The 27,240-nt window shown below is 43.6% G+C and overlaps 1 protein-coding gene and 1 long non-coding RNA gene across 2 annotated transcripts in view; both read left to right on the top strand.

Moving 5' to 3' along the window:
* The window catches only part of KLF5 (KLF transcription factor 5), a 183,437-nt gene that overhangs the window by 55,803 nt on the left and 100,394 nt on the right, over positions 1 to 27,240 (top strand). The window lies entirely within an intron of this gene.
* On the top strand, positions 21,851 to 26,841 carry LOC308475938. Its single transcript, XR_013985560.1, has 3 exons — positions 21,851 to 24,246; positions 24,633 to 24,841; positions 25,579 to 26,841. It is a non-coding gene; the product is annotated as an uncharacterized lncRNA (long non-coding RNA).

The raw sequence follows: 27,240 nt of genomic DNA, 5'->3' as shown, positions 1-27,240 counted from the left end.
GCAGATGGTCACGTATCTAAATAAGCCTTCATTTAGCAATGCACACTACTGCCTTGTAACACCCTTCAGAGGATTTTGACCCTCTCTACTAAAACACGAGACCTATTTTCTTCTGTTGGCTACATACTGAAATCTCATGCCGGCATCTCTGAAGCAACCGCCCGCAACACAAACAAAAGCCCAGATGCCCAGAAGCAACCAGCCTACAAGCAGATATCAGTTTGGTACAGTGGTACCTCGGTTCTTGAACGTAATCTGTTCTGGAAGCCCATTCAGCTTCTGAAACATTCGAAAACCGAGGCATGGCTTCCCATTGGTTGCAAGAGCTTCTTGCACTCAGTGGAAGCTGTGTCGCACGTTCGGGTTCCGAAAAACGAAAATGGAAGCATTTACTTCCGGGTTTTCGGCGTTCGAGAACTGAAACGTACGACAACAGAGGTGCTTGGGAACCAAGGTACCATGGTGCTACTATCAAATCTACTGCTGTGAGAAGGAGAGTTTTTTTGCAAGACCTGATGAAGTGCTCTGAAAAGCTTCTGGACTTAGGAGTCATTGAGCCAACAGCCTATACACTAGAGGAGAGGGTCTTACTCAGGGCCCAGTTGAGATGGCTATAAATTGAGGCCCACCAGTTGCAAAATGGTGGTACAGGGGCTGAGCGAGTCTCAAAATAGTGGCAGATTGAGATAGTGTAAGGCATAATCAGTTAGCAATGGCTGTCATCACTTTCTATTGATATCCAATGCATCTTTGGAAATTGCTAAAAAAAAATGCCACAGCACTTTCCTTGTGGCAAGCGCCGTAGCTCAGCTTTCCTGAAGCTAAGTACAGACTTTTATTTGCTGTGGAGATATTGTGACTCAGCCTCATCATTCTAGGCCGAATTTGATGATGCAATTGCTCTAAATGGAGAAGGCTTTTCATTCTACATTTTTTCCTTTTTCTCCCCAAATGCTTCTCAATGTATTTTTACTCATCCCCTGTAATTTCTTCTCCCATTATCCACACTCAACATGCACTTTATTGCTGCTATTATTATTATTATTATTATTATTATTATTTCTACCCCGCCCATCTGCCTGGGTTTCCCGTGCCACCCTGGGCAGCTTCCAACAAAATATTAAAAATACATTAAAACATCAGTCTACGCAACTGCCATCTCCCCTCCGCAGCACCCCCAGAATTCACTTCTTCCTTCTTTAACAGCTTTCTGCTCCTACCCTTTCTTTTCCATGCTCATTTAATGATTTATTCTTAATGTAATACATATTAACTGCTTATCTTACCAATCCTCCAAACACCTCCTCTAGCCCTTTCCCTTCATCCTCCCACCACCAACACCACCTGCCCCAAAGTTCTCTCTCTCCTGGCCACCTTTACTCTGGATGTCAGGAGTTGCTGATGCTGGCCTTAGCTGGACCAAAAAGCTATGGCATGAGTAGCAGGCTGGTCAGACAAATGAGGAGGAGTTACTGGGCCCACCTAAAAGTAGTGGGATGCTCATTGTTTGAGGACATGATTCTCCCTGTTCTTTGCTACTGTTCCAGTAATGCATTAAACATGTGACTGCTTGGGGAATCATGCTATGACCAGTCCAATGCCACCCCTAATGTAAACAAGAAAATCCATGCTAATCTTAAATTTTAACCAGTAACTGCTGTTCAACACATGCGACAAAACCACATGGTGCTGCTTTCCCTAGATTATGCCACTGTTGATGGGGAAATCTCATATTTGACTACTTCCCCACAAAGGGGTGGGGGCAGGCAGGGAGAAACCTTCCTGAATTGCAGGAGACCAGGACAGGAGAAAGGCTTCTAACCCTAACCGCTTCCCTGTGGTGCAAAATGTATGGGAATCATCATTCTTTGGGCGGGGGGGGCATAGAAATCTGATACCCCCCTCCTTTCACCTTTAGTCTGCTGTGGTAAACCCCAGGAAAAGCTGTATTAGGTGATTCTTCTGCATGTGTGTCCTGATCCCCTGGCCTACCTGTTCAAAAGCTGAGGGCCGATTAGCATCTGCAAAGTCTGAGATCCAAAGTCGAAGGCCGAAGGTCAGGAAATGAAGTCCAGGGTCAATCCAAGTCAAAGGCAGGATGCAGTCCAGCATCACGCCCAAAGTAAAAACCCATGAAGGTCCAAGGAGAATCCCAGATGAGGTCCCTCAATGTGGGCAGTTGAGCAGACACAGCACCTCAGTTCTGTTGCCTTCTGACACTGTGCCTGCTGAATGCAGCAGCTGGTCTTGATGAAGCATGTGACCTTCACCTGCTCTTAGTTTGCCCCAGCTGCGGAACCTCATGCCTCCTTCCCCACCTGGCCAGCTAGTGAACTGGGCTGCCTCTGCTTCCTGTTCCCTACATCTCAGGACCTGCTGTGTTTGTGGGGACAAGCCCCCCTCTGACTTGTGAGGAGACCAGCTGCTTGGCTTCCTGTGCACTGTCCCCTTGTCATCCTCTGTCACCCCGTGAGTACTATCTACACCAACCTCTCCTTCCCTCCCTCTGCTTGCCCCCGTGTGACCCTGTATCCTTCACTGGGATCCTCTTCTTCCTTCAAGTTCATGACAATGTGGAAGACAATAAAAAAGGCATAAACTCCAGATAACGTATATTTTAACATTTGCTGGATCCACCTGTGGCTCTGAGATGCTGTCAGCATGTAACAGCAGCCACAGCCCGGAAAACAGCTTCGACTGATGGGCTAAACCAAATAAGGGTTGCCGATGGTTTTCAAACTTCTGCATGTGAAGACAGGCTCTGGCAGACTGCTTGGATGAGACTAAGGCTGAATTTACACAGATCTAAAAAAAACACTGGGGAAATGCCTTTTTTAAAAAAGAAAAAAAAGTAGTAAATTATACAGTGGTACCTCGAGTTACAAACGCTTCAGGTTACAAACTCTGCTAACCTGGAAGAGTTACCTCGAGTTGAGAACTTTGCCCCAGGATGAGAACGGAAATTGTGTGCCAGTGGCGCAGCGGCAGCAAGAGGCCCCATTAGCGAAAGCACGCCTCTAGTTAAGAACAGTTTCAGGTTAAGTTCAGACCTCCGGAATAAATTAAGTTCATAACTAGAGTTAACACTGTATATGGAATTTGCCATTAGCTCATCAGCGCCATCTAGTCTCACATTTGTATAATACACTGAAAACACACTTAAAACGTTATATTTGCAGCTGTATAGCTGAGTCCCAATAGTGGGTTCAATGGTCAAGAAGGCAGTTTCTGCACATCCTGTTAAGGGAAGTGAGAGGCAGATGGGACTTGTCAACCTGGGAATGTGGCCCATCTAGGAGAAAGAAAACTCTGATGTATTGCAGGATATCTTCAGGAGAAGAAAACGCTAAGGAGTAAACCCTACACAAATCGAGAGTGGAGTCCCTAAGATGGTTGGATGGCGTCTTGTACGCCTCCTTCTGGCAACTCCTGCAGCCAAGCAGGTGCCAAACGTCTTGCTCTGCTTTCCTTTGGACCACATCAGTGACGCTGAGAGAGAGGTCTTGTTCCCTGGGCAGCCTTAGCTTCCACACAGGGGAGGTCACTTTGGGGCTGCTAACGCAGCGGTTTGACTTCACCCCCAGAGGTGCACTTGCACTCCATTGTCTCGCAACAACAACTAGATCCAGGAATTTAGAGGAGTCTGGCACCCATGAACTTAAAACATTATATTCTCCTGGCTGTTTGTGTGTCTGTGTTTTAAGCCTCAGGCCTCTCGCCTATTATTTCAGAGGCTCCCAAAGACACAACAAGAAGGCCTCCCTTTTGCTGTAAATGTGTGTGCAAGCAACTTCCAGCAACAGACTGTAAGCGATGAGCACCATTAAGTGAATTTCAAAGCAGGTGCTGCAGAGCAAAGTGGACAAAACAAAACACGGGATGATTGAGGGCGGGATGCTAATAAGGAGCATATCCACAAACTTTGTTCCTATTAAATAGTCCTCAGCCGGTGTTGACGGGTCTAAGCCTAAATTTAGGTTGGGTGACTCGTTATATATTTTCAATGGCACCATGCCCATCGTGAGTCTATGAATGGCTATGGGATGGGTGGAAGTCCGGGAGCGCTTACCACAGTGTTGCCACATATGTGAGATATGAATCAAGGACCCTGTAAAAAGTGCAAGACTTGTTGCCTGCTTGTTTGAGAAATAAACTCGGCGCAGAACTGATTTTGATACCAGATGTTTTGGAGATGGCCGTGAAGTAGCTGTTCCTAATATTGCATTTCTTGAGACTCTTCTCTTCCCACTGTGTGCTATAGCACCCTTGCAATAGCTGCCTTGCCTTGCCTTGCCTTCTGAGGCAAGATGCATAAAGTAAACCGATGAAACAGTTCACCTTTCTACATTTTTATAATATACACTGAGCCTAAGAGGATATTTGCTGGATTGTGCCACAGGTAATTCCAGTTGATCTCCAGTTTCCAGCACTGGCTACGATGCTTCTAGGAAACTTATAAACAGGGAATGGAGACGAACAGCTCTCCTCTGATGTTTAATATAGCTCCCTGCACCCCCACAAGCAACAAGGGCTTAGAGACATATTGCACCTGTACCTGAAATTGAGCTACAATAATCAATAGGTGATGCTAGACTCACCCTCCACAAATTTGTCTAATTCTCTTTTAAAGTCAGCCCCTATTGCCAAATCTGGTGAGAGCAAACTCCCCATGGAATTTGTATCCATGTTTCTGTATCGACACCAGAGCAGTAGGCTCCTAATTTTTCGCACCTTTAATCCCATCATGCTTCATGAAAGCCTCTTAAATATATTTGTATATATTTCGGCTTCCTCCACTCCTTTCTGTAATTTCCCCTAATTGTTCTCCATAGCCCTATTTTCTCTCTCTCTTTTCTGTTTAAAAACTCACACACATATGTATGAAGAATTTCATTTGTAAGGAAGTAGACTGAGAAAGAAGAAAATAAGAAAGAAAGAAAGAAAATGAGTGAGGAAAAAGTATAGGAAAAGTGTCATAATACAATAAGTATACAATAAATATAATCAGTTACATTTCCATCCATTACTATATAGACGTGTATAATCTTATTATCCTAATACAAATATATTTATCAATACATTATGTATAAACTCATTTCAAATGTCATTATATTTTTCCAAAGAAAGTGTGCGTCTATAAGCAGTCCATTCATATGTTCCTAATATTGTCGTGTTATCAGGTTATTGATTAAGGGGAATCAAATCTCTATTCTTCCAGTTCATTAGTAGGGCTCACAGAATCCATTTTCATTGTCCTGTTGTCAATTTGCATACAATAGGTATATAGTTCAAAAGAATATTTCCCTCTGAAAATCTTACATTTTTCTGTAATGTCTTATTCATATAGTCCAGCAACTTCCCCCCAAATTTAGTAACACTGTAGAAGCACGTTTTGCAAAGAAGCATCATCCATATTACATCTCCAACAAAAAGCGACATTAGGTAGCCCTTTCTTATAAAAACCTAAGGTAATCCAATAGATTCTGAACAATGTTTTTGGTTGCTTTTTATGGCCAGATGCAATCCACTTAAGTGGGATCCATGATGCAGTTTTAGATCCCTGCTCGCTACTTGAAAACAATTGCACTGGAACAGGGTTTAGGAATTTGTGGCCCACTAAGCTGCTCTTGGGCTGCAGCCCCCAGCAGCAGGGCCAGTGAAGATAGGAGCTGAAATCCAGTGACATCTGGAAGGCCATTGCAAGCCAAGAGACCAGAGAGAGATCGGCACCAGGTAGAAGAGGACAGCTGGAGTGTGTGCCATCTCTTTCATAGCCCTGCTGGTGAGATTTCAGAGGCATCAAGTCGACTGCTGGGTAGAAGCAGCATACCAGACCAGTCGGATGCCGGCCTGGTTGAGGAAATTCTAGATTCATGAGTTAATGAAGTCCACTGTTTCTAGCAGCTCTGCTTTGAGTTTGGTTTTGATGGCTATCGCCCTATGTTTTCAATACACCGGAAATTTGTGGCAAAGCGGCTGGGTGGACAAAGATCTAGGTGTCGCATAAATTACGGACTGTTCAGACCTCCCCGGTGCTGTAATTAGTTCAGATGTGTGCCTCTAAGGTACCCTTGGTATTTCAGAGATTGCTAGCAATTAAATATCAAAATAGACACAGCATTGTAACCTCTCTGAGCTAGATATTGCACAACTAAAAATAAATGCCAACGCCCATTTAAAATGAACGCACACACAAAACTAGACAAACTGGCTGTTAAGCTACCTGTGTATTCATGAGAGATTGTGCCTTTATCACGATTGGCATGCAGATCAAAGTTTTTCCAAGAATCATAAATAAAACAAGACATACTGTGGTATCTGTGGAAATAAGCTATGCAGGCAACAATTTCAAAAGATAGAAGGGCTCGATTGGATTTCTTTTTTTCTGGGGAAAACGTTGTTTAAAACAAAGAAACGAAAAATAAATCAGAATGCAAATTCACAAGCGGTGATGAGCGAACTGACTCTAAAGCTCTGGCTGATTTGAAGCATCTGCAATAGGTCTATTGATGTGAGTTTCTGTTGCACAGCTTAGCTTAATGCAAGTGGATTCCAACGACATTTGACTGAATAACTGTGCTATGTGAATAAGAAATTGTTAGCACTGAGAATGTGAAAATAGGTAGAGTGTGTGTGTGTGTGTGTGAGTGAGAGAGAGAGAGAGAGAGAGAGAGAGAGAATGAATCTACATCCTTGTGCAGTTCACAAAACTTTCCAAAATGAGGACCTGCTCCAATATCACCTTAGTCCAGGATATACTTAGAAGGTATACGTAAGCATTTTATTCTAAAGAAATTATATCTGATTTTCTGCCGTGGAAATGTGCACCGCAAGAGCTCCTCTCACTGACCGTTGGCATCCATTTTTGGCTGAGAATTTCATGGAAACGGCAGATGAGATGTTAAAACTATTCTTGGGCTGTGCTGCTTGGCCTAAGGAGCGCACAGGGCAGGGTGTGGTAGTGTGGCTGAGTGTAAAAAAAACTTCCTGCACATATGAAATGAAGCGTGTCAGCCAGAAGAGTTCCAGCCTAGCTTTCTTCCTGATATTATAGTTTTGTATGTTCACGGAGGGTTGTTGTTTTTTAATCAGTACGGAGGAGCATTTGGTCATGTGCGTGTCTCCCGCTCCTTCCCTGAAAGCTGAAATAGGAACAGTTTTACCAGTTCTCCTGTCGTTTATGTATATAAAATATTGCTATTTGCCATCTGCATGGGAAATATTAATATTTATTCCCTACCTTTTTGCAATGATTGAATATATGTGTTAGATACTGTAATAAGCAGATTTCCAGGCACTGGGGATATAGAACTAGTTGACTGGAATGCTAAAATTCTCCTCAACTTCCCTTTATTCCTTGTCTCCCTGGATGCTTGAAACTGACTTCTGAATTTTCAGTAGGATTTATTTATACATGCTTGATTCTTGCCCTTGTTGGCTTATGTATTTGTGTATATTTCAGTGCTGTAAGTCATTCTGAGGACATTTAAAGCACATAAAAAGGTAAAGGTAAAGGGACCCCTGACCATTAGGTCCAGTTGTGGCCGACTCTGGGGTTACGGCACTCATCTCGCTTTATTGACCAAGGGAGCCGGTGTTTGTCCGCAGACAGCTTCCGGGTCATGTGGCCAGCATGACTAAGCCACTTCTGGCGAACCAGAGCTGTGCACGGAAACACCGTTTACCTTCCCGCAGGAGCGGTACCTATTTATCTACTTGCACTTTGACATGCTTTCGAACTGCTAGGTTGGCAGGAGCTGGGACCGAGCAATGATAGCTCACCCTGTCAAGGGGATTCGAACCGCCGACCTTTTGATCGGCAAGTCCTAGGCTCTGTGGTTTAACCCACAGCGCCATCCACGTCCCTTTTTAAAGCACATGACCTACCCCAAATAATCTTGGAAACTGCAGTTAACCTCCCACAGAGCTATAATTCCCAGCACCCTTAACAAACTGCAGTTCCCAGGGTTCTCTTGGGTAAGTCACATGCTTTAAACGTATGATGTGCATACAGCCTGAGAGTCACCTGAGGAAAGTGACAAAATCAGTAAGTAGTATAAAGTAGATTCATATGTGCAGAATAACCCTTGATGTGCTGTCAAGAACAAAGGCAACAAAAAGAAACAAGGGAAGGGAAGGAAGAAGGTCGCAGGGAGACTTGGGAGAAAATGTGGAGACTTAGAAGTGCTTGCAACAGACTCCGGTTACCCTTCAAAGTTAAGAACATCAGGTCTTTCTAATGATCATTTACATAGCTTGTTTAATTTATAGCGCAGTTTACAGACATTGTGTTTTTGCTGACATAACAACATAGTCAGGTGCATCATTTTCACATTCCACAAGATAAAATATTGTTGTTGGCATCCGTTGGTCTCCAGAGAAAATGGAGTGTGCCTCTGCAGGTGAAGTCAATTGCTGCATTGCGTGTCGAGGTCACACAGAATTTTTGTTTAAGGTTTTTGGCATAATTTTAGCCACAACTTTATTAAAATACATAAATGTGAGTGGTTGCTTAGGCATTGGTTCCGACTATCTGTCCCCGTCCAGGGACAGAACTGACTTCCGGATTCCAGCAAAAGCCAGTAAGGGAAAACAATATTGGGGAGAAAATGGAGCTGGGCACCAGACCCTCACCTCTTCCAGGGGCTTGCACAGCCCAAGCCCCACGCCAGGGATTCAGATGAAAGTATGGCAAGCCCCTGGATTCCTTTAATGGAATTCCCTTGCATCAGCAGCATTGGAGGGACAGGCACAGCCAACCACATCCCCTCCACCAACCAAATTTTAACCAATGCCTAACCGCAACCTTACAAGTTGTGACGATTTGCTACGAAGTAGGCAAAAACCAAATGGCACCAGCCAATCTGCCAAATGACAAAATTCTTACCAGGCCCCTGCCCCAAAAGCAGACGACCCCATGACAGGCATAGCAAGGTCAAACGCAACAGCCCTAAATTAGGGAGGGTGGGTGGGCGATCTGATGCGCGCAGCAAAAGAGACTGAAAAAAGCTGCGTGCCAAGAATATATAACCTTCGGGCCATCCCTCTAAATGGTAACATCAAAATCTCCCCAACAACCCAAATTGGCCCAATCACAGTCATGGACCATCCAAATGGTCCAGCCCAGTGACCAAGAGGGGGTGTCCTGTTAGACCCCACCACAACACGTGCTCTCCATGAAGGAGAACACGCTTTAGCAGCAGCTCAGGGGCCTCTCTGGAGTGCAAGCCTGGGCAGCATATCTGAAGGTCTTGGGCTGCCCAGACGCCGAGTCCACCTCTCAGCCTTGTTGATGTGGCCCAGAGGATAGCAGAGCAATACGTTTGACACCAGCTTGACTGCCAGAGTTGCTGTAAGGCATTTGTGGGGTGTGGGGTGTTAGGAGAGGAGTGGCAAACACGTTGTGCTCTTTCTAGGGTAGTTTGTCCACCCTTGACCCTCGTCTGCATTCAGCTCTCACCTGTGGGTCCTAGAAGCTGTCAGTGTGCAACAGCAGCCACACCCGGGAATGGCTTTGACTGGCTGGCTAAACCAGGCAAGGGTAGCCAATGGGTCGCAAACCCTCCATGAGTTGTGGACTTCTCCTGCATGTGAAGACAGGCTCCAGCAGACTGAGCAGGTGAGGCCAATAGTGGGTCCAATGGTCAAGAACACGTTTTCTGTACGTGCTGTAGAAGGAAGTGAGGAGCAGATCGGGCTTATCAACCCTGGGAAGGTAGCCCATCTAGGAGAAGGAAAACTCTGTTCCTAAACCTCCGCTGCATTGAGGGAAGGCTAAGGAGTAAATCCTGCACAAATCCAGAGTGGATTGGAGACTTGTACACCTCCTTCCAGCAACTCCTGCAGATAAAATATATCTGCAGACAAATATATTACATGGACAAATATTAATAATTATATGATATATTAGTGCAGGGGGTCAGCAATTTTTTTTAGCAGGGGGCCGGTGCACTCAGTGGCATAGCGTGGGTTGTCAGCACCCGGGGCAAGGCAAGTAATTTGCGCCCCCTAACCCGTGGATTTTAGCACTCAGAGAGCTGCGAGTGCGAGCGCGCCCCCCCCAGATGTTGCGCCCGGTGCGGCTGGCCCCCCTGCACCCCCACGCTACGCCACTGGGTGCACTGTCCCTCATATCTAGTGGGGGGCCGGACTATATTTTTTTGGGGGGGGGGAATGAACAAATTCCTATGCTCCACAAATAATCCAGAGATGCATTTTAAATGAAAGGACACATTCTACTCATGTAAAAACACACTGATTCCCGGACCGTCCGTGGACCAGATTGAGAAGTGAACCGGATCCGGTCCCCGGGCCTTAGTTTGCCTACCCATGTATTAGTGTACAGTGGTACCTCAGGTTACAAACGCTTCAGGTTACATACGCTTCAGGTTACAGACTCCGCTAACAAAAAAATAGTGCTTCAGGTTAAGAACTTTGCTTCAGGATAAGAGCAGAAATCGTGCTCCGGCGGTGCAGTGGCAGAAGGAGGCCCCATTAGCTAAAATTGTGCTTTAGGTTAAGAACAGTTTCAGGTTAAGAACAGACCTCCGGAACGAATTAAATACTTAACCCGAGGTACCACTGTATATTTTCTCTTATGGAATATTAAAGAGTTGTTTTCATGTTTGTAAACTCAAACTTAACTGTTGTCTTTTCAAAGTTGTAGTTCATTAATGAGAGTGGTACTTTTTCTGTTAGGTTATGTTCACAGACAAAGAAATAGTAGTAAATGAGGACTGTCCCAGGGCCACACAATTAGACCAGAGCATTTTGGGCCTTGGACATGACTCTACGAGTTCAAATACCAGCTTGCCATCTATAGATGTTCTTGTTGCTCCTGTTTCTTAGACATGTTCTAGTATTTGAGTACTGAGGACAAAAAAAAGAAAAAAAAAGAAGGTTTGGGCGTGCCTACCTGTGCAACCGAGTGTTTTTCTCCCCCTTTGAGAATAAATAGGTGGAAATTTCCCTCTAATTTGATCTTTTCATCCCTCCAGTGTGTGGGTGGTTTGAAGCTATGCCAAGTTGTACCACAAGTGCTATACATGAAAAAGAGTTTCAACGTGGCAAGACATGTCTGAGGTTGCTGAATTGGCCTGGGAAAGCTGGTTGTGGCTGTTAGGAGTAGTGTAACTGGTAGAACTACGGTATCTTGGAAAACCTAAGGCTACATTGATTCTCTATGTATGCCATTGGCTTGAATTCTTTCCCAGTTCTCAGCACTTTCCCCCCCTTTAAGATCATTATGCAAAGATGTTTACACCTAACTTGGCAATCTTCTAGCCTGGCGGTTTTTATTCTTTTAACACAAGAAGGTTGTTTTCCACAACAGCTTTTGAAACAGCAGAAAACCGATTCTTAAACTTTGTCAGAGAATGTGACATTAAGGGAGTTGTGAATTCAGACACTCAAGTTTATCTCCTTACATTCTCTCAAATACAAGTTCTCTCGATTCCCAGGAGAATATATATTTAATCAGTTTGTACATATACAGTTTAGGTGCTTTGTGACTGATCTGAAACCTAAAGTGGGTTGCACCAGCAACACTAACGCAATGGAGAGAGAGAGAAAGAGAAGGAGATAGAGATAGAGGAGAAAGTGATTTCCAGGAGAGAGGGGGAAAAACTGGATCCCATGTAAAGGCAGTTATTGTGCTTGCCTTGATCTACTATTAAATTATATGGTCAGGGTAAATTGTGAAGTTAAGATTATGCCCTGCATGCGATCCCCACCTGACCACTATTTAAATGTTACATTGGCCTTCATCCAATGATTGCTTGCCAAAAAATATAACAGAACCCCAGCAACTGAGCACAACCTGCTTTTAAAAGGGTTAGGTGCTGTCTGTGCTAATTTGAAGAACGTTGGCTAGCTGACACGGAAGTGAATATCACGTCTTGGGGTGTTTCCAATCATCCTCAAAGCGAAAAGGATCTCTGCTTCCAGCCCAAATGTAAGTATGTTGGGAAACTATGAACAAGCTACTCAACCCTGTTTCCTGAACGTGGTTTTCAACCATGTTATTTTTGAAAAGTCTTCTTGTAATGCGCCTTCCATATGCCTTGCTCTTTGGAGAAAATGAAAGGAATGGACTATTTCAGAGTAAGAACTGCAGAATTAGTTTAGACACAGTTTTAAAACGATCATATTTTTGTTTGACATGAGATTTATTTTGCTTTTTACTGCTGTGTCTTGTACTATGACTCTGATAGTGCAATCCTATGTGTACTTCCTCAGAAGTTAGTCCCAGTCTATCTAGTGGGCCTGCTTCCTGTATTTAGGACTGCAGACTAATTTTAGGAATAAGAGAGCAATCATCCTGATCCTACTTTCTTTATGAGAAATCACAGAATGGCATGCAACTGTTTTCAGGACTGTACACTTTCTAATTTATAACCATCCTGGGATGAAAAGTTTTCTTCCACTTCTGTCCTAGGATGGTAGACTCCTCAGCTCTGATTCTCAGCTAAGCTTTTCAGCTCTAATTATTCTCGAAGCATGGCTTTCTAACACTCTGATGTGTTTCAGTTTGGAAAACGATGACAAAACATGTTCTCCCTAGCAGAGAGCACGTGTTGCGGTGGGGGATACAAGCCACCCCATTGTTGCTGGGCGGATTTGCGGAGTGACCCAGGCAGTGAATTGGTTAATTGGGTCGCTGGGGAGAATTGCTTGTTGCCAATTTGAAGGAGGGGTCAGAGGTTTTAAATACTGGACGCCCAACTTTGGGCGTCCTCTTGGCTGCTTGCACCGGATCACCAGCCCACCCTCCCTATATTGGGGGGGGGGGGTTGTTCGCTTTACCTTGCTATGCCTGTAATGGGGTCATCTGCTTTGAGGCAGGGGCCTGGTAGGAATTTTGTCCATTTGGCTGATTGGCTGGTGCCATTTGGTTTTTGCCTACTGTGTAGCAAATCGTCACAACTTGTAAGGTTGGCGGTTAGCCATTGGTTCAAATTGGTTGGTGGAGGGGTAAGTGCCTACCCCTCCAATGGTGGTGTGGAAAGGGAATTCCGTTAAAGGAATCCAGGGGCTTGCCATTCTTTTCGTCCTTGTCCCTGGCATCGGACTTGTTCCGTGCAAGCCACCAGGAGCATGAGGGTGAGAAGTGAGGGACTGAGGCCCAGCTTCATTTTCTCCCAAAATTGTTTCCCTCACTGGCTTCCACTGGAATCCGGAAGTCAGTTCTGTCCCTGGGCAAGGACAGATAATCGGAACCAATGCCTAAGCAACCACTCACTTGTGTGTCTTTAAATAAAGTTGTGGCCAAAATCGTGCCAAAAACCCGAACCAAAATTGATGTGTGATGTGTGAATTGTTGGGGGGTGGCTTGAGGACCTCGACACACAACAGTGTGGTTGTTCCTGCTATTGAAGTGAAGCTGGTTGTACAAAGGTAAGACTCAGATCCATTTCCCCACCTATTTCCCCCCATGCCCATACCATACCCCCCAACATCCTACTGATCAAAATCAGAATACTCGTATTTGGGTCTTGCCCTCTCGCTGGATTTTTGGTCCTGTGCTCTGGTGCGAGCTTTCTGACTTGCACCAGAGTGCGAGACCAAAAAAAGGAACATCTGATCAGAAACCAGGATGGCTTCTGTAATTCCGGGATGTCCCGCTCGAATCGGGACAGTTGAGTGGCATGCCATACTTACCAATGTTATGTGTTCCACACACACCCCTCCATGAAAACTGGCCACAAGGAAGCATTGGACCTGAGAAAAGTTCCTCTCCTCTTGAGTCTGTCCGACTGATGAAGGAAAGGGATATCTAAACTCTAAAAACTGAAATCAAACGTCCGAAAAAGACAACACTCCATTCACAAAGTGGGCGCTGACTAATACCCATCTCTTCTTGCAGATGTGGGCACAAGGGCCAGCTCCCACATGTGGTCCTGCACATGACCACACCATCACTTTTCTGGGCGAGCGAAAAACATTGCCACTTTAGAACCAGTTCTCAGTGCTCCCAACTCTGCAGAATGAGCAAGAGAGGTACAGAATGCAACAGGGCTGACCTATCACATTTTGAAGTGAAATAATACACACCACCCCATGAGTAAGTGAAGTAATACATGCAGCCAGCTAAAGGGGGTGAAGCACAAGGCCATTAAGTCTAAGGAGGCCCCCCAAAGCCCATTACATCTGGTGCCTTAAAAGGTAGCCAGAGTAAACTGGTTCAGGATTTCTGTAGATAAAGCTCTTGGTTTTGTTTTGTTTTTTAAAAAAAATACATTGGCAGAGAATGAAAATCCTCTCACTTTACTCAAGATCATCTTCCATTACAGATCCCAGGAAATCCAATGGAGGGGTGGCTGTGTGGTGATGTGGGAGCAATGTTAGCAGGCTAAAGAGAATGAACCCTGGAACTTGTTTATTTATGATAACGACATATTAGGATCCAGCTTTTGCTTGATTATCAAAAGGGGTGGAACTCCTATCAGCAATCGGCTATCAGATATCATTCTCTTTTATCACTTTACTTATCATCCCAGGCAATTATTCAACAATGGTAGACAAAGTCGGTCCTGATAAGCTAGGCAACATGTTTGCCATCCTCGAAACCAGCTCTGTGAACTGACTTTCTCTTACCATAATGTGCTTTTGGAATCACGAATGAGTCACAGTGGTCACAATCCAGTGTACTATGCAAGCTATTATTGCATTCTTTGCTTCATTTTCATCGCTGAGTCTTCCACCTATGCAAATATTGTTTTTCCGGTAAATCAAATGATGAATGCCAATTCATATGCAGCTGTGAATTTCTGTGTTCTTCAAACTAGGGTTGTAGCCACAGGGGCAGTGGGACACAGGTCTCCTCTGGGCTCTCTAGGGCAATTTCTTGAATATGCATGCCAGGGAGTATTTTGCTTCATGGTATACTGCCTCCCAATGTTTTCACCAATGTGGGTGGGTGGGGGATTGTCAAGAGCTTGCTATTTATTTTTCATTTTATTGGAACAAAATGGAAATCCAGAGTGGCTAATGAATAGAATACTGGATTTGGAGCAGGCAGGCCCCATTTTCATTACTCATGAATCTTGCTGTGTGTCCTTGGGCCAGTCACTGGTAGGGCTTATCCACACTTAACTTTTGCCCTGCTCTTTCCAGCCACAGGTCCATGCTCCGTGTCTGAGCACTCCTTTTTTTGCCCCAGAGCTTTCCCTGTGAAAAACCGCTCAGTCGCCAGAGCACGAGACTCTTAATTTCAGGGCCATGGGTTTTAGCTTCACATTGGGCAAAAGATTTCTGCATTGCAGGGGGTAGGACTACATGATCGTCGTGGTCCCTTCCAACTCTATGATTCTGTTATCTATTGTCTTTAAAGCTGAATCGGAGCAGGGGAAGAGTGCTTGGACAGGGAGCTTTGAAGCACGAAGGAAAGGTCAGTGTGGATACTCAGCCTAAGGGACTTCACAGGGTTGTCATGAGGGTATTATGGATGAGGCCACATGTACCTGGCTCTGCGATCGCTGTGGGAAAAGTGGAATACAGATGCAATATTCATTTAATTAAAATATTGGTGTGTCACCTTTTCACCTCCAAGGCACCTGATGAAAGAGAAAATAGAGTCATGGTAAACATACGTTTAAAAAACGCGGGGATGTCAGATGAAGGAAAAGGAAGGTTAGTTACCGTATTTTTACATGTATAACACGACTCCATGTATAAGATGACCCCTATTTCAGGGAGCCCTCAGCAGTTGTTGAGCTTCTTTTGTAAGTTTGCTGAGATGTTGAGCAGCTTTCCGGCGATCCCCTCCTCTGGCTGACGGAACTGGTGCCGTAATACGCCACATACTGGCACTCACCAAATACTCTTCCTAAGCCGGGAAGAGTGAGCAAGCAGCCTCCTCATTGACACTTCCCTGCTACGGCCGCAGCACCAGTCCTTGCTTACTTAGCATATTAACCCGTGTATAAGATGACCCCCAATTTATCACCCAAGAATTCAGAAACAAAGGTCGTCTTATACATGGAAAAATAAGGTATATTAAATATATCCTCTTTCCCAGTCTTTTGATGTCACTGCTGCAGATCCAGATCTATTCTTTAAAGGTTCTGCAGCTGGATGCCCATGAAGGTGTGCTACCAACATGACCAGGGCAAGGTGGTAGCACTTGGATGTTTTCATCCTGAAGGTGTGCGCATCTCCTTTCCCAGGCAGGCTTGGCAGTTTCAAGCTCCCAGCTCTCCTTACTTGGTGGCCAAGGTAACTGATGAAGGTGAGAGCAAGGGCTGATATAAAATGTCCTCTTTATGAAGCTTTATGAAGCTATTAATAATAATTATTATTTATTATTTATACCCTGCCCATCTGGCTGGGTTTCCCCAGCCACTCTGGGCGGCTTCCAACCGAATATTAAAAACAATACAGCATCAAACATTAAAAACTTCCCTAAACAGGGCCGCCTTCAGTTGTCTTTTAAAAGTAAAATAGTTGTTTATTTCCTTGACGTCTGATGGGAGGGCGTTTCACAGGGCAGGCGCCACTACCAAGAAGTCCCTCTGCCTGGTTCCCTGTAACCTCACTTCTTGCAGCGAGGGAACCTCCAGAAGGCCCTCAGTGCTAGATGATGGGGGGTGGAGATGCTCCTTCAGGTATACAGGACTGAGGCTGTTTAGGGCTTTAAAGGTCAGCACCAGCCTTTGAATTGTACTCAGAAACGTACTGGGAGCCAATGAAGATCTTTAAGGATCGGTGTTATATGGTCTCGACGGCCACTCCCAGTCACCAGTCTAGCTGCCGCATTCATATCTGCTAATAAGTCATTCTCCAAGTACAAAACAGTGCCAAACGCATTTATAGGAGGGAGGTGTTGAAGGACTCAACGGAACCCCAAGATGTTAGTACCACTACCACCCAACTTTTCAGTAAAATAAGCAGTTCAATGAGGATTAGGCTACAAATGCTTGCTGACTGATTTTTTAGAGTGGGGAAACCCAGGAATTGTGAAGCAGGTGTATCCTGGAAAAGGTGTATCCTGGAAAACAACATGGCTGAATAGGAGCACGCAACACAGCACCATTTTACTAGCATGTGTTAAGTAAAGGTAAAGGTACCCCTGCCCGTACGGGCCAGTCTTGCCAGACTCTAGGGTTGCGCGCTCATCTCACTCTATAGGCCGGGAGCCAGCGCTGTCCGCAGACACTTCCGGGTCACGTGGCCAGCGTGACAAGCTGCATCTGGCGAGCCAGCGCAGCACACGGAACGCCGTTTACCTTCCCGCTGGTATTTAGACCTGTGCATAATTCTAAGAAATGGTAAAAAGAAATATGGTTAAGACTAAATCAAGAAACTTTAGCATATTAGACTACCTGTTTTTAATGTTTTCTTACCTATATTGATTTATGACTTGCCTTCCTAGGCCCCTGCCCCTCACCACCACAACATTTGGAGACAAAAATTCTTTGACTTTGTTTTTACTACTACCTGCCTTCTATCCTGAAAGCAAAGGACTTGGAGCTATGGCTGAGAGTGGCCCTTTCCCCACCAAAGTGGGCTTTGCTCTCGTCTTGCAAAGTGAGTGGTGATGAGTCATTATGACCACAATTAAATAAGAATTTCCTGCGTCACAGCCAGTGCAAGCTTCCTTTGTTCTCTCCAGTGTGCACTTTGCTCTTTATAAGAATTCAAATATAACCCGGTAATGAGGTTGCTCTTTTTCAGTAAGCTTAGCTTCTCACAGTCCTTTCTAGCTTACCGAACCAAATGATGATTGCATCACTGAGTTTAAATGTTCTGCTAAGGGCCAGTTCATACATGCTTTGGTGCTACCGAGTCCCGATAGTCCCTACATGGAATTATAATGGTTCCTATCATCTTAGACAGGGGTTGCCAACCATTTTGGACTAGTGGAAACATTCCAGATTTTGAGCCTGTGCCAGTTACAAAATGGCTGCCAGTAGGTATGTGTCACAACACAACATGGCTGCTGTATGGGGTGGGGGAATGGCATAACTCAAAATTAGACCATTTGCTGTCATTGTTGCTTCCTCACATTCACTGAGCAACCTCATGCTTACCATGACAAGTCACCTATGCCCTGCTGTTATTCCCTATGCCAACCCTGAAGAATTTAAAGGAAGTCAGTGTTGCCCCTACCGGTTCCTAAAATTGACTGGCAAGAACTCCTTTCAGACTGTAGATCCTTGTCTATGATGGAGTCTTCTACTGTCAGTGGACATTGATGAATATACGCAGGAAAAGTAGAAATGTTGTCCTTCCTTTCATCATTAGTTATCATGCTGGTTTATATGCTTTTTAATCACTGACTCTTTGAGACTGTTGTTTGCATGGGTTTTTGTATTTCACACCCTTTCTCTCTGTATATGTATATATTTATATGTTTTTTGAGACTGAACTAGGAAGACAAAATCAATCAAGGACCAGCAAAGAAGCAAAGATTGTCCTCTGTTGCAGACATAGAGCAAAATTTATCTTGCACCCTCAATGCAGGGTTTTTTGGGGTTGTAATTTCTTTTATAGTAAACTTTACCTTTACCTTTCCTGCCTATAGAGGTACAGTCCCATTCAGTATTGTGTTTGGAAATTGGGACTACTCCAGAATTCTAGCTATCTGGAAAAGTACAAAACAACAGTGTTTACTTGCGAAAAGATACCAATCAGTGACATAAGCCTGAGAACTGGAAATATTTCTCATAAGAGAGACCAGTGCAAGTCAGTTCTTGCAGGACTTCCCCATCTAAACTCCTGCAATTGAGCTGCTCTCAGAGAGAAAAATTGTGTCATCTGGACAAATCTCACTGGTTGCTATTTAATCCATCACCATTACTAATTGACCTCATGCTAATACATGAGGAATCCTTTTGTGCTCATTGCATACCAGGTACTATGAGGAAACATCACATAGAAAGAAGATTCTGTTTAAGGCCTACAGTTACCTTATTTCCTACAGAACATGACAAACAAGGCAGGTGCTGAGGCAGGTGATAAGTGAGAGGGAATAGTTTATATATGCGTGCTGAGAATACTCCGTGTAGTCAATAATTTCGGCTATACCTCCAGGACGTTAAAGAAGGAAACATTGTGTCAAAGGTGGAGAAATTAGTAATCAGTGCTAGGGTGGAGCAAGCAAGGGCCCAGGTTACAAGAACATTAACGTATAAGGAAAGAATGAAGGCCCTAGGAGCCAAAAGAAGTTACCAAATCAGGGCAGGTGATCGAGGCAAGGCAAGGACATTTTTTTAATGCATGAATGGTATTGCTTAAAGGTGCGAAGTGGACCATCTCAGGCAGCAGATTTTTGGTATCCTTAAAAACAGCACATTCCCAGTTATTTATTGTTGTTTAGTCGTTTAGTCGTGTCCGACTCTTCGTGACCCCATGGACCAGAGCATGCCAGGCACTTCTGTCTTCCACTGGCTCCCGCATTTTGGCCAAACTCATGCTGGTAGCTTCGAGAACACTGTCCCACCATCTCGTCCTCTGCCGTCCCCTTCTCCTTGTGCCCTCCATCTTTCCCAACATCAGGGTCTTTTCCAGGGAGTCTTCTCTTCTCATGAGGTGGCCAAAGTACTGGAGCCTCAGCTTCACGATCTGGCTTGAGAGCAGTACATGTGAAAAGGATCTAGGAGTCTTGGTTGACCACAAACTTGACATGAGCCAACAGTGTGACGCGGCAGCTAAAAAAGCCAATGCAATTCTGGGCTGCATCAATAGGAGTATAGCATCTAGATCAAGGGAAGTAATAGTGCCACTGTATTCTGCGCTGGTCAGACCTCACCTGGAGTACTGTGTCCAGTTCTGGGCACTACAGTTCAAGAAGGACACTGACAAACTGGAACGTGTCCAGAGGAGGGCAACCAAAATGGTCAAAAGCCTGGAAACGATGCCTTATGAGGAACGGCTAAGGGAGCTGGGCATGTTTAGCCTGGAGAAGAGGAGGTTAAGGGGTGATATGATAGCCATGTTCAAATATATAAAAGGATGTCACATAGAGGAGGGAGAAAGGTTGTTTTCTGCTGCTCCAGAGAAGCGGACACAGAGCAATGGATCCAAACTACAAGAAAGAAGATTCCACCTAAACATTAGGAAGAACTTCCTGACAGTAAGAGCTGTTTGACAGTGGAATTTGCTGCCAAGGAGTGTGGTGGAGTCTCCTTCTTTGGAGGTCTTTAAGCAGAGGCTTGACAACCATATGTCAGGAGTGCTCTGATGGTGTTTCCTGCTTGGTAGGGGGTTGGGCTCGATGGTCCTTGTGGTCTCTTCCAACTCTATGATTCTATGATTCCTTCCAGTGAGCACTCAGGGCTGATTTCCTTAAGAATGGATCAGTTTGATCTTCTTGCAGTCCATGAGACTCTCAAGAGTTTCCTCCAGCACCATAATTCAAAAGCATCAATTCTTCGGCGACCAGCCTTCTTTGTGGTCCAGCTTTCACTTCCATACATCACTACTGGGAAAACCATAGCTTTAACTATATGGACCTTTGTTGGCAAGGTGATGTCTCTGCTTTTTAAGATGCTGTCTAGGTTTGTCATTGCAGTTATTTATTATTCATTTTTTTTTATAAGATATTTATTAAGATTTTCAGAAAATTACAATATAAAAATGAAAAAGAAAAAGAAGATACAAAGTTACAATATAAAAATGAAAAAGAAAAAGAAAATACAAAATAAAAATGATTAAAAACCACTCAGTTTTTCCATTACTTATTTTTCCTTAGCTTGTTTCCCGGACCTCCTCATACCTCCCTTTTTTGTATTCCACTTCCATCTGTTGGTTCAGCAAATCCTTACCCTCTTTATTTATCCTAATCTTTGGTCTTAAAATAATGTTAGATTTTTACCTATTAACAACCCATTTTTCATATTCCCTTAAAGCATTACAGCTGGAAACCACTTAATTTCTATCCAACATCATTCTAACATTCATTAATTTTACAATATTTCTGTAGGTAGTCTTTGAATTTCTTCCAATCTTCTTCCACCGACTCTTCTCCCTGGTCTCGGATTCTGCCAGTCATTTCTGCCAGTTCCATATAGTCCATCAGCTTCATCTGCCATTCTTCCCGGGTGGGTAAATCTTGTGTCTTCCAATACTTTGCAATGAGTATTCTTGCTGCTGTTGTGGCATACATAAAAAAAGTTCTATCCTTCTTTGGCACCAATTGGCCGACTATGCCCAGGAGAAAGGCCTCTGGTTTCTTCAAGAAGGTAAATTTAAATACCTTTTTCAGTTCATTATATATCATTTCCCAGAAAGCCTTAATCCTTGGGCACGTCCACCAAAGGTGAAAGAATGTACCTTCAGTTTCTTTACATTTCCAACATTTGTTATCAGGCAAATGATAAATTTTTGCAAGCTTGACTGGGGTCATGTACCACCTGTATATCATTTTCATAATATTCTCTCTTAAGGCATTACATGCCGTAAACTTCATACCTGTGGTCCATAACTGTTCCCAGTCAGTCATCATTATGTTATGTCCAACATCTTGCGCCCATTTAATCATAGCAGATTTCACCATTTCATCCTGAGTATTCCATTTCAGCAGCAAGTTATACATCTTTGACAAAATCTTAGTTTTGGGTTCTAACAGTTCTGTTTCTAATTTTGATTTTTCCACCAGGAAACCAATTTTCTTGTCCAAATTATATGCCTCCATTATCTGATAATAATGAAGCCAGTCTCGCACTTTGTTTTTTAATTTCTCAAAACTCTGCAATTTCAGTCTATCTCCATCTTGTTCCAAAATTTTCCAATATTTCGGCCATTTGGCCTCCATATTGAGCTTTTTCAAGCACAGTTATTTATTACTCACTAACAACTGGGGCCTGTAAAATGTTGCATTTGTGCAGTGTTCCAGCCCGTCAACTGGCTGCTTCTAAGATATTCCATCCCGTTCCCCAATTCCTGCTGTTTTTCTGTTTCAACCCCCCCCAATACCCGCTCAGTGTATATCCAGTCCTTATGTTCAGTTCTCATGGGACTGTTTTGGGTTTGGTGTTCTTGGGTTTTTTGAATCAACTTAGTCTCTTCCTCCCCTCCCTTGCTGCAAATATTTTTTGTTCTTCTGTAAACCTCGGGGTTCTCTTGAGCATGCTGACATCCTCCTCCTCTTCCTCTAGGCTCCATTGGGGCTCCAGTCATGTCAACACTCACATGCTGAGTTTGCTATTAGAGGGCGTGATCATATTTATTCCTTAATTGTAAATTAGGGACACCAGCATGCCCTTAACTAGCTCTACGTTTGTGGCAGATTAAAGCCCTCAATATTCGAGGACAGAACCACCAGCAGGTATTTATTATGGAAAATATTATTACGATTATTAAGATGGCCGTAATGCATCTTGCGGGGAAATGTTAAACACTAAGAGTTGATTTATATCTCTTATAGCAATGTTTATTCACACCAGTCTAAATTATCCTTTGCATTTTAAAGCAAGGACTTTATGCACACCTAGGACTTAGATGTGCATAACTGTTTTGCTTGTCACTTTCTGTGAAAAACTAAGCTATACCAGCTTCTTTGGAATGATCATATGTGGTTTGCAACACACCTGGGACGACGCATGGGAAATCTTCACTAAAACATTCCACTAATAATTTGCAGTTATTCGGTCAATTGCTTTGGGAGCATGATAAAGCAAGTTCACATGCTGAAATGTAAACATGGCATTTCCCAGGTTTAGAAACAGCTCATAATCATTTTCTTGGACAATGAAATGTAGAAGTTTGTGTCCAGACTTGAAATTGCCTCCTGAAATTAGACTTCCTGACCACTTCTCAGCATTTGAACCCAAGTAGGCCAACAGCAGAAGACAATATTTTTTAAAGATTTTTGTGAAATACTGAATTGATTTCCCAACCAAATTTTATCTTATTTCTCATTTTTATTTTTATCCTTAAGTACATGTGCTGCATCGTGAAGAACTTTGAGAACATAAGTAACTTAGTCAACACTGAGGATCACAACTTTGGAAAAACCAGTCCACTCTCCTGTTTAATAGTAATCTGCTTGGTTTCTTTAAAAGGAATTTTCTGTCCTTGTTCTCATTTACCTACACCACTGCCTTTTAGTTCATTGGACAGTGGAAATTCATATGTGTTTGCTTACATGCATTTTCAGTACATTAATGGATGACTTACCATCACAAAGTCATCTGCAAAATCATCTGTGAGGTGATAGACAGTAGGATAAAAGACAGTATGGGCAAGTGAGGTTCATGAATTTTGCCATCAGGGAAGAGGGAATATCACAAACAAACAAACAAACAAACAAACAAACAAACAAACGTGACTAGCAACAGAGAACAAGACCAAAACTTCTGGTAGATCTGGTGACTGAACAGTGGCAAGGCCTGGCTAGACAGGAGTCATTATACAACTAACACCCCCTCACTGCAAGGATCTACTCTTGTCAATGGAATGTCCGCCCTTCTTCTCCCCACATGCAGTCCCTAAGAGTGGTTCCCCCAACCCTATGGAGCAATCTGGAAGAAGAGAGGGGGAAAGTTCCCCTGTGCGCTGATGGGATGTGTCATTTGGAAGCTACCCCTGTTCTGTGAAACCTGTATTCCAGGTCTACACCTCGGTTTGTGCTACATCTGCTGCCCATCTGTGTGTTGACCTTGTATTCAGACAATGTCTTTCCAACCACTACTGAAGCGCCCCATTTTTCCCCTGGCTCCCTACAATACTAGCTCAGCTCTTAATTAATTTCAGTGCTGCTGCAGCAAAGCTTCACAACTGCCCCTTCCCCTTCCCCAATCCAAAATATCAGGTTAACAAACCTGAATTACACTTTGAGGTTGTCATATGCTACCTCCACACTCTCTTCATCAAGATAGGGATAACAACACTGGACTACTTTGCAGGGTCGGTGTAACCCACACTCTCCCAGCCACAGTCTTGCCCGCTACCATATGGATACAATAATAATTGCTCTGTTAATCCCAGTGCAATCTTTAAAACTTGGAAGAAATTTGCATTTCAGGGTAAAACAAGTCCTGACTTAGATTGTGTGCTCCTGTAACTTTCCTGCTACTTTTTTTTTGTTTTTGAGTTGATACAATACTCCCCCATCACATTAAAATCCTGGATTTTAGGCCATGCAGTCAATTCCACACCAGGGAACGACCAGCAGAAAAGGCTGATAATCTAGAAGAGTCGAGATCATGGGTGTTTCACTCTTGCTTTTGCTGTGTCTCATTGGCTAGATCTTCTTTCCTAAATGCCACTGGTTTGACTTCATTGATTGGCTAAAGGTGGAAGAAGGTGAGTTGCTTTCAAAACAAATGTGAATTACCGTATTTTTCGCTCTATAAGACGCACTTTTTCCCCCTCCTAAAAAGTAAGGGGAGATGATGTGTGTCTTATGGAGCGAATGCAGGCTGCGCAGCTATCCCAGAAGCCAGAACAGCAAGAGGGATCACTGCACAGCGATCCTTCTTGCTGTTCTGGCTTCTGGGAATCAGAATATTTTTTTCCTTGTTTTCCTCCTCCAAAAATTAGGTGCGGCTTATGGTCTGGTGTGTCTTATAGAGCGAAAAATACAGTAAGTGCTTATAGATTTGGCCCCATATCCAAGCTTCTACAAATGCTAGAAACTTGTTCTTTCTTTCTTTCTTTCTTTCTTTCTTTCTTTCTTTCTTTCTTTCAAGAGAAATCAGGGTATCTGGGAGTTATCGTTCATCCAGGTGGCTCAACTGCCCGTGATGAGGCTGAGGACTGTAAGGGCAAGGAAGGAGGAGAAAGAAAATGGCGTCGCAAAACTACATTGCAACAATGTGAATGTGTCTGCAACAAGTGCCAAAGAACTACCAAAAACAGAAGGCGCTTTTGACACTCACGAAAACAAACTTAAAACAAGGCAAGTAGTTTCAGCTCACTCTAATTTATATCCCCTTCATTCCATAACAAAATCCTCCCTTATGGTTTTAGGATTATCTTCACAAAGAAAATGCACAAGGTTTGGTCTACAGTCAAGCTTGTTTATGAGTCATCCTCTTGACATGTGGTGGAATTTTCATGCTAATAAGCATATTTTAAGATTGGATCCTTAGGATCAGATCCTTATGAATGTCTTCATTCAGCACAGCACGTATTAGCACAAACAAATGCAAGCCACAAATCTTTGGGAATATCTTTAGCTGAATTTTTTTGGGGGAAACTATCTGTTGATACTTTATTTTATCACCCAGTGAGCCGTGTGCATTTGGCAGCAAAGGCTGCTTTTGCTTTAGGGGAAAAAATTACATTAATATTGACTTGATTGCCTGATAAAAGCAATGCTACAAAAGAATATTGCAAAACCTCAGAGGTTTGGCATGTTTTTCTATGTGGGTGGAAGAGTGTGCTGTAGCCAAGTAAGAATGAATCATGAGCCTCTAACATAAAGGAAAAAAAATACTAGAAGATATAGTTTTTTAAAGGATGACAGCTAAAACAACAAAGTTTGTAGGTCTATGCATGTACATGCAACATAAAGAGGCTGATATAATAATGGTGCAAGATGAGACATCTTTGGCAACAATGTGCTTTTTCTTTCCTGGTGCTGCAGCTTTTTAAAAAACTCAGTACATGATATGAGAGTGGTTTGCTTTTCAGATACCAGATTATCTCCTGTGAGCTAAAGTGCTCTCAAATGGACACTAGTGAATGGTCCAGGAGAACCTGTTGCGATGTCGAAGCTACACGAGTACAGGCCTGACCAGTGCGTGAATAAGAAACCGTATGTAAGCTGCTCTGAACTTTCAAAGGAAAAGAGAGCTGTAGAGGAGAAGGCTTAAGGGAGAGGCTGCTCATGGCTTTATTGGGTGGGGAAAGCAGATGTATACACCTGCGCAGTTGTCCCCTGACATGTTTTGAGGCTGCGCTGATGATCTTTCATCCTTTGGAAATGCTAGCGAGGCAGAGGGGCATCTGGTCCCAGGAGCAAGAGACGGCTTCGGGGTCCTATATCAAATCTCACAAACCCCTGTTTGTTACCCTTCCAGTTGGCTGCCTCCCGTCAATGGGGAGCTCCTATTCTGAGAGGCATAACCTTCACAAAGAGAGGCAACTCCCCACTGCAGTCCTTGGCTCTCAAAGTCTCGGAGGCTCCACACAGACTAAAGATGGCATGGCGCTTGGCAGGGAACCCAACTCCCTGTTGCATGATTGGCTTACATGCAAGAGTGAAGACTGTCTGAATGGGGGGGACGGGACTTATCTTACAAAGGTGTTTGCTTTGTTTCCAGAGTTAACTCTACTATCCAATACCACTTTAATGGAGCCCTGCACCCTCCCTCCTTTGGCCCAGAGCTAAGCTTTTGGGCCAGCACAAGCCACGCCAACAATCCAACCAACCTAAGCGGTGCTAAACCTTTTGGCACACAGACTTTTTAACATCCAGAGTGTTTGTGTGCAGAAAAGCGAAAGCCCCTCAAGATTTTGCAGAGGCAAACATCACTGTCTGGTCAGGGTTGGTGGTGTCTTAGCTGAATTTAAGATAAGGTGGCCAATGGTGGTAGCGATGGTGGTGGTGGTTGTTGTTGTTTTGAAAGAGTGCAATCTTCCACCATCAACTGGCCCAGTGCCTTTCAATTCTCTCCCTGATGCTTTGGCAATCCTGGCAATTGCATACCCTGGACCCATGAAGTAGTATGCAGTTCAAGAGATACATTTAAAGATTATTTCAAAAACTCACAGGGCGTTCTAGCAGGGTGGATGAATCTGTCCATATTGGTTTCTCCAACTTTAAGTTCAGTTAGCGTCACCTCTGCATCAGTTTGTGAATTTTTTTAAAAAAAGGTTCTCATGAAAATCCACCAGTGTTTTCCTGTCAGGGTTTCTCCATATTTTTGTGTGAATTTTGCCTAACAGATATATTTTTGCAACCAACTATCTTCAACGCAATTCTTTTTTTTTAATGTTAATTTCACTAATATATGCATTCTTATGCACACCTTCCTCTAATAAACTTTGTGTACTTGTGTTATGGTCTGAGAATTGCATCACAGAACTCAGAGAAGTACACATTTTGCAGAACAGCTGTATTTCATTTTGGGAAGTGTGAATTAGGCTGGTTGCAAATCTCATTTCTCTCCCATCTCTAGATTTTGGAGCATGCTGCTTAGACACTTTGTCCTGCTTGCCTGTCCTGAGTCGCAGCCAGGCTTCATGTTTTCAAAAATTGGGAGCAAAAATTTTTCAAAACCAGCTATGGATTTTTGAGTTTGTTCTTTCTCGGTGGAACTTTTCTTGAACATTAAAGAACCTGGGAAGTTA

Source organism: Podarcis pityusensis (genome assembly GCF_964106645.2).
Source record: "Podarcis pityusensis genome assembly, chromosome: 4".
In the NCBI taxonomy this organism is placed as follows: domain Eukaryota; kingdom Metazoa; phylum Chordata; class Lepidosauria; order Squamata; family Lacertidae; genus Podarcis; species Podarcis pityusensis.
The sequence above is the reverse complement of the archived record's forward strand: the minus strand, read 5'-3'. Positions and strand labels throughout refer to the sequence as shown.